The sequence below is a fragment of the Geospiza fortis genome, unplaced genomic scaffold (assembly GCF_000277835.1).
Source record: "Geospiza fortis unplaced genomic scaffold, GeoFor_1.0 scaffold104, whole genome shotgun sequence".
Classification (NCBI taxonomy): Eukaryota; Metazoa; Chordata; class Aves; order Passeriformes; family Thraupidae; genus Geospiza; species Geospiza fortis.
Window position 1 is genome coordinate 6163547 of NW_005054325.1, and position 6941 is coordinate 6170487.

Consider the following 6941-nt stretch of genomic DNA (forward strand, 5'->3'; position numbering starts at 1 on the left):
AAAAGCTGATGTAGTTAAGCCATGGGAAACTGAATAAAGTTACTGGAATTAGTGAGGGTGCATATGTTTCTGGGTTTCTAGGAAGGCTGAAGTATGAGAAATTCACGAATGTGTGGAAACTTTTGATAGCATTCCAGTTGAAACAAACTTGCAACAAACCCTGCTGAGAGGTTCATTCAACAGGATGAGCTAAGCAAGAAAACAGTCAGTTCTGGCTAGTTGCACGGATATTAGCAGCAGCTGTGAACTCAGTAAACAGCCCTGTTTTCTGGTTGTCAAAGAGCTGCTAAAGCAGATGCGAAATGCATCAAAAATAGGTCACAAACAGAAAACATGCAAGGGAATGCATCAATATGAGAGTGACCTGAAAATAAGTAATGCTGGAACATCTCGGTAGTGTTTATAGCCCTGAAGTCTACGCAGCTCAGAGCAGCACACGACAATAGGCTGCTTCATGGGGTTCTTACGATAGGAGCTTCCAGAGACAGCACTGTCTGTGTAAGGGTGTGCCACTCTCAGCAGCTGAAGCATCAGACACAAGAAAAGGTACTGAACTGTACTCTGCTTTCCTTTGAATTTGGTTTTCTGAGAGAGGCTTTCATTCCTGTCCTTCTCCTCACCCCCAATCCCAATCTCTATAATTAACTCAGACTGAGGTATCATAATGAGCCAAGCGTGGAATTTGCCACTACAAACAGATTACAAACTCACTTTGTCTGATAGGCAGCCCTCACGCAACAGTCATTCCTCCAGGGACTGGAATCATCGCCAGCATGGTAATTACATTCCCCCATTTTTCCCTTTCCCTTTTTAAAAGCCCATAGAACCCATTCCGTGTAATTCCCTCATATGGAGATCCACTCAGATCTACTTCTAGCACTCTTGCAGTACTTAAAACACTGAAGTTCCTCTACTACCAGATATATAAAGGAACAAGATTAAACTCTAAAGGGCAGGTTAAGAAAGATAACATACTTGGGCTATAACAGGACTAAACAGGGCACTGACGTGTCCCATCATTCCCCCGGGGAGCCTCTGTGGCCTTCACAGTGCAGGTGTGGAATCATCTCTGGCCAAGCGCCTTCAACAAGCTGAGTCCAAGCACCGTAGCCTGCAGCAGGCTCAAACACTTCCCACAGTCTGCAGGCAAGGACAGACACTCTCCTTTATCTGATTGCTTTTACTTCCATTACCGTGGCAGGTTTTACCCCTCCACAACCTAACGACATTGTATCATAAGCATTAATACAGTAAGACTAATCAGACAAAAAGCCAAAATAAACAAACAAAACAAGGCTGTTGATATATTCCATACATGGTAAGGTCAATTCTTATGTTTAACTGGGAACACAGGTCATTTAGTTGCTTAGTCTTAGCAACTAAATCCCTTAAGTAGCAATGGCTCTGAAACAGCGTTTAACACAGAAACACTGAAGAGACTTCATGCTATTAATGTTTTAGACCAGCAACCAAGCTTCCAGAACTTGTCTTCTCTCCTTCAGAGGAAGGGAGGAGAAAAAAAAAAAAACACTGTGATTCAACTTAAAAGAAACCCTTTGTGGCTTGCATTCAGTTGGAAGCCTTTGCTGAAACAAATGTTCATTTTAGCATGGATTTCTTAGAGACCAGAATCTAGGGTGAAATGTGGTAATTGACAACAAAGTTAAAAATGGCAAGATAAACATAATGATCATTGCTATCAGCAGTTATGTGACAGTGCTCCAAGGTCCTTTTTTTTTTAAGCTAGTCAGCTTTTATTATTATCATTCATCTAAGCAATAACTCAAAAGCAGTCATACTTCCTGAAGCTAGCGGTGTGAATCCTGGAGGCTGAAGCATGCTGCTGCACTCCGCTCTTTTGAAGAACAGTTTTCTAGAAAAGGAGCCTACAGAGGGAGAACAGAAAGCTGTTACTTTCCTACAAGGACATAAAAGGATTGTTTCATTCTTTCAGAAGAAATTGGGCTATGTACTTGTACTCGGTTCTTGGCCAGCTTGTTCCCTCCCCTCCTCATGGGGCAGCACGTTACACACATTTGGCCGCTGCTCTCCGAGCGCCACAAGTGCTTTCGTTCCAGCAGGGATGCGAGTTTGTGAAGCAGCTTGGGTGGGAAGGGACAGCAGCAGGTTTAAACTTTGCTGACAAACCATTTAAGAATATACTTTCTGTCTCTACAGGTTGCAGTTCATGGCTAAGCTTTCACTTCCAAAACCAGAGCAATATGCATTTTTACCAAGTAAATATCATGCAGACAAATCAGATGGTAACTATTTCAGAAAACCTGGCGTTAAGTTCCCTTTACACAATGTTTTCCAAATGTTCCATATTTGCAGAATAAAGATAAAAACTCTGATCTTTGTAGTCTGAACTTGTCTGCTTGGTTTACTTTTCCTTTCTGGCCTAAATAGAACTTTTATGTATATGACTTCTGATTTAACACAGCAAACCTAAAAAAATCCCACTGAAAGAAATGTCAGCTGACAAGGTTTGGCTCAGAATTTGGGACTTCTAACACTTGAACTTATTTTCTCAAGTTGCTTTGAGATGCACTCAGGCTGGACTAAAAACAAATCCCATAAACTTCTTCCTTCAATTTTTATTGACTTAGTGAGAGAGAAATCCTTCCTCAAAGACAACTCATAAACTGTTTGTCATCAAATGCTGTTACAGTCAGCCATTGAGTTACCTTTTGTGCTGTAATCTGTTAATGGAATGTTTGAAGCAGTGCTTTCCCCAAGACTTCCACTAGCCACAGCATGTTTTGAAAATCTGAAATGGCTTACTTCAACTTGCCTGCAATGATCTGTGTTTCTCTAGTAGGAAGCATAAGGAAGTGAATGATTAATTACACTCTTCCCAGTAATTTAGAAGTGCTGATGAATGCCAGGAAAGATTGTAATGAGTACTGAAAAAACCCCAAAGGCAATACATTGGAGGCCTTATTGTTGCTTTCAACAGACACAAAATAATTAAGTTTGCTAATTAGACATCACCTTTCAAAAAATAAGTAACAACAGGTACATTTCATGCTGTCCATATTTTTGTGCAAAAATCACAAGCTGAGCACATGCAACTGTAGCCAACAACTGTTCATCACCACAACCCAGCAGCTTAATCTCAAAATTAGCACTGTACATAGACATACACACAGTCAGATCATTTCTCTTCAGTAGACATCTTTCAGTCTGTCATTCACTAACCAGCTCTGTGCTTCAAGTGCATTCTGTGGCGAAACAAGCAGAAAATATTTCTGTGTTTCACTGTCATGTCAAACTGGGAGATCACGTAAGGTATTTTATTCCCTTATTGGGTTCACATAATCTTTTGCACAGATCAGAAGGGAAAGTTGCCCATTTAGGAAAATAAAACACACTACATAGTTCATTCAATTATTTGGAAAGCATTCTAAGCTGTTAATTATGTACATCAAGAATCTGTACAGGATTGGTAAAGTTAAGGATTTTCTCTGAAACAACTCAAAGACATTTTGTTGCTCTATTCACATTGTATTATTTTCAACACCATATTTTATATAATCAGTTAGCTTAATAACTACAAGGTTTCATATCTTTACTTAATCATGTAATCCTTTACTGAGAGGGTGGTGAGGCAGTGGAACAGGCTGCCCAGAGAATCTGTGGATGCCCCATCCCTGGCAGTGTTCAAGGCCAAGCTGGATAAGGCTTTGCGTAGCCCGGCCTAGTGAGAAGTGTCCCTGTCTGTAGCCATGATATTTTCTGAAAAATCCTTTCCTTAGGATTTTTTCTCCTGAGAAGATGAGAGGCCTCAGGAACAAAATGTAAACAATGGTTATCTGCTGCTGTGGAATGCAAGAGGTGGGTCTGTGACTGGTCTCATGTGGTTGTTTCTAATTAATGGCCAATCTCATGTGGTGGTTTCTAATTAATGGCCAATCACAGTCCACCTGTCAGGACTGTCTTGGTCAGTCACAAGCCTTTGTTACCCTTCTTTTTCTATTCTTAGCTAGCCTTCTGATGAAATCCTTTAGTCTATTCTTTTAGTGTAGTTTTAATATAATATCTATTATAAAAAAATAAATCAAGTCTTCTGAAACATGGAGTCAACATTCTCGTCTCTTCCCTCATCCTGGGACCCCTGCGAACACCGTCACACCTGTCCACAGCAGCAGGGCTGGAACGAGAGGATCTTTAAGGTCCCCTTCCAAGACAAACCATTCTATGGCCCAATGTGGTTTGCACATTTCCATGAATTTGAATTAACTGAGTTTAAGAGTTTATGCTTCAGAGAGCTAACAGGAAGCCACCACCCTGGCTCCCCCCTCTCCCCCCATATATACACATATTTTTATCTTTCTTATCCCTCTTGATTACTTACTGTTGTGTTGTGGTTGAGGAACACAGTCAGGTAAAAATTGAGCCTGACATTATCAGGAAACAATTCACTTTGGGAACTATCCACTATCCATTCCTTTTTGTTCTTTCATCCCCACTCTTCCCCTGCACAGCATTGTCACTTTGAAGCAGCACCTTTAAGGGTAAATTCCAGCCTTTTTCCTTAAGTAAAAGAAAATAATCAAACCAAGCAGCTGCAGTGTCAGAATAAAATCCAAGCATAGTAACAAGCCATTTTCCCATTGCAGCACCTATGCTTTCTAAAATAAGATACTGAAACCCAAAGTAAAGCACAAGGTATAAGTAGTGACAGAATATAGCAGGCAGATGTGTCGCTACTCTGAATGTCTGTAAAGACGAGAGATTTTTTTAAGCTGCAGAGGAAGAAGATCAAGTGTTGTGCCTGCCGGGTTACACAGCAACATGCTACAGGGAAAAAAAAAACATCCAAACATCTGGGAGGCTCCAAACACCAAGGCAGGGCTTGGCATGTATCAAAAGGACACAATAAACAAAATTCCCAGAAAGATGTAAGGAGACACTTCCAATGCGTGCAAATGCCTTAACTCTGTACAGGAGTCAGCAGCCATCCAAAGAGCATCCTGGACAGAGCACAGAGTGATCAGGGATGCTGCCAGCCCAGGCCCCATGGCAGAGGGATGGCAGAGGTGGCCAAAGCAGCACAAAATACCAGCAGGGGACCCAGAGAGAAAGCACAGTTACGGGCTGTGTGCGTGTTCCTGTGTGAGCCCTTTCGTGCAGGCGGAGGCAACACGTGGCCGATTGTGCGCAGTGCTTTGTGCTGCACCTGCTGCAGAGCTCTCCCAGGCACAGAACTGGGCGGGGAATTCCCATTATGCACTCAGGGGACAGACCAGAAAGCACATCTTTAACTGCCCCCTGGAAACGTTTAACCCAGCTTGGGAGGTTGAAGAGGCAGATGCAAACCGTCTTCCCATCCCCTCCAGCTTCAGCAACAGTCTTGTGCCAGTGTCCTTCCCTAGGGCACATCCCTAAGAGGCCCCCAGGGAACAAGGGGCTCTGCCTAAGCTGAAGCCCAGCAGGCAAACAAGGGCCATCCTCCCAGAAAGGAGGAGTATGCAGGGCAGCCAAGGACAGGAGGAACCAATAAGTGATGGATCATCTGTAGCTGTCCCCTCCCCTTCTCAGCACTTAGATTTACACAGACTGCTTGTTCTGACCCAAAAGCACAAGTCACTTGTCAGAGCACCCTAAAGTCCCAATTAACCCAATTAACAACCTCACCCTGTGCAAGACAAGGCTGACCTTCAAGGCAGACACACCAACTTCATATCCACTGATCCCGAGTGAGGGAATTTACCTGCCCTCACAACACATGGATGCTTCTGCTTTGTGAGAGACATGATCGATGGAATCGACTGAAGGATCCCCAAGAGGCATTCTGAATCCTCAGTCTGGACACTGGGGGAACAACCAGGAGCAACCCACTGGGACCTGAGGCTCACATTGCTTACTTGCAAAGTGAATTCCAAAGAAGGATATCAAAGTTACGTGATGTTATAACCTTTGCTATGAGAAATCCTGCTGAAACTTTTATTAATATGAAAATAAAAAAATCCAGAATTTCCTTTCTAACATGCTAGAGACTAACTGAACAGAAACAACCTGGTCCAAGCCCTAAGCAATGCTTCATGGCACATGGAGGACAGAGATTCACTTAAACTAATAGATAAGTAGTAGAATACTATTATGTAGTAGTAGTATTACTATTAAGTTACTTGATAGTTACTTGAAATAAGGTGATTGAGGAAGAGGCTTTATCTAGGAAAAAAAGCCCAGCTGGTTTTTTTCCTCCAACACAAAACACTTCTGTAAGGATTCCAGCCTGGAAAAAAAACTCTACACTACAATAAATGTAGAAATACTCCCAAAGATTTCTTAAGTCCACACTGCAGGCACTCAAGAGTAAATGTGATCACTACATATTATGTTGGCAACTAGGTGATATTTGCATTCACTTCAGTGTGGCAAACTGTGGAATGTGTGATTAAATGGGAGAGAATACAGAGAGGGCCAGAAAGGCTGAAAGGGTTGGGAAAACATTAATGAAGAGGAAACGTTAAAGTACATTTTTGTTTAGTCAAATAAAGAAGAAATGAGAGACAGTAATAGGTTTCCAAAGTGTAAAAAGTTGGGCTTTTAGACACTAAAAGATTGCACATGACCCTTTCTACACATACCACCACAAATACAATTTTCAGTGGTACAGAGGACTGAGTTAAGCATTATGAGAAGAGCCTTTCCAGCTCTAGGTGCAACTGCACAATAGAACCCAGGGGATCGTGGTATCCTCCTCGTTGGAGGGGCTTAAGTTGGAAACTCATCTGTAAAGAGAGTGTAAGTGCAGATCCTGCCTAAAAGCTGGCGACGTACAGGCTGACCTCCTCAAGGGCACTGCAGGCTTGCCTTTCAGCCGCGCTCCGCATCTCGCAGCCGTCACACCGGCGGTCACCGCGCGGCCCCTCACGGCCCCCATCCAGCACCGGCAGCCCGCGCGCCGGCCGGAGCCCGCCCGTTCCGCTCGC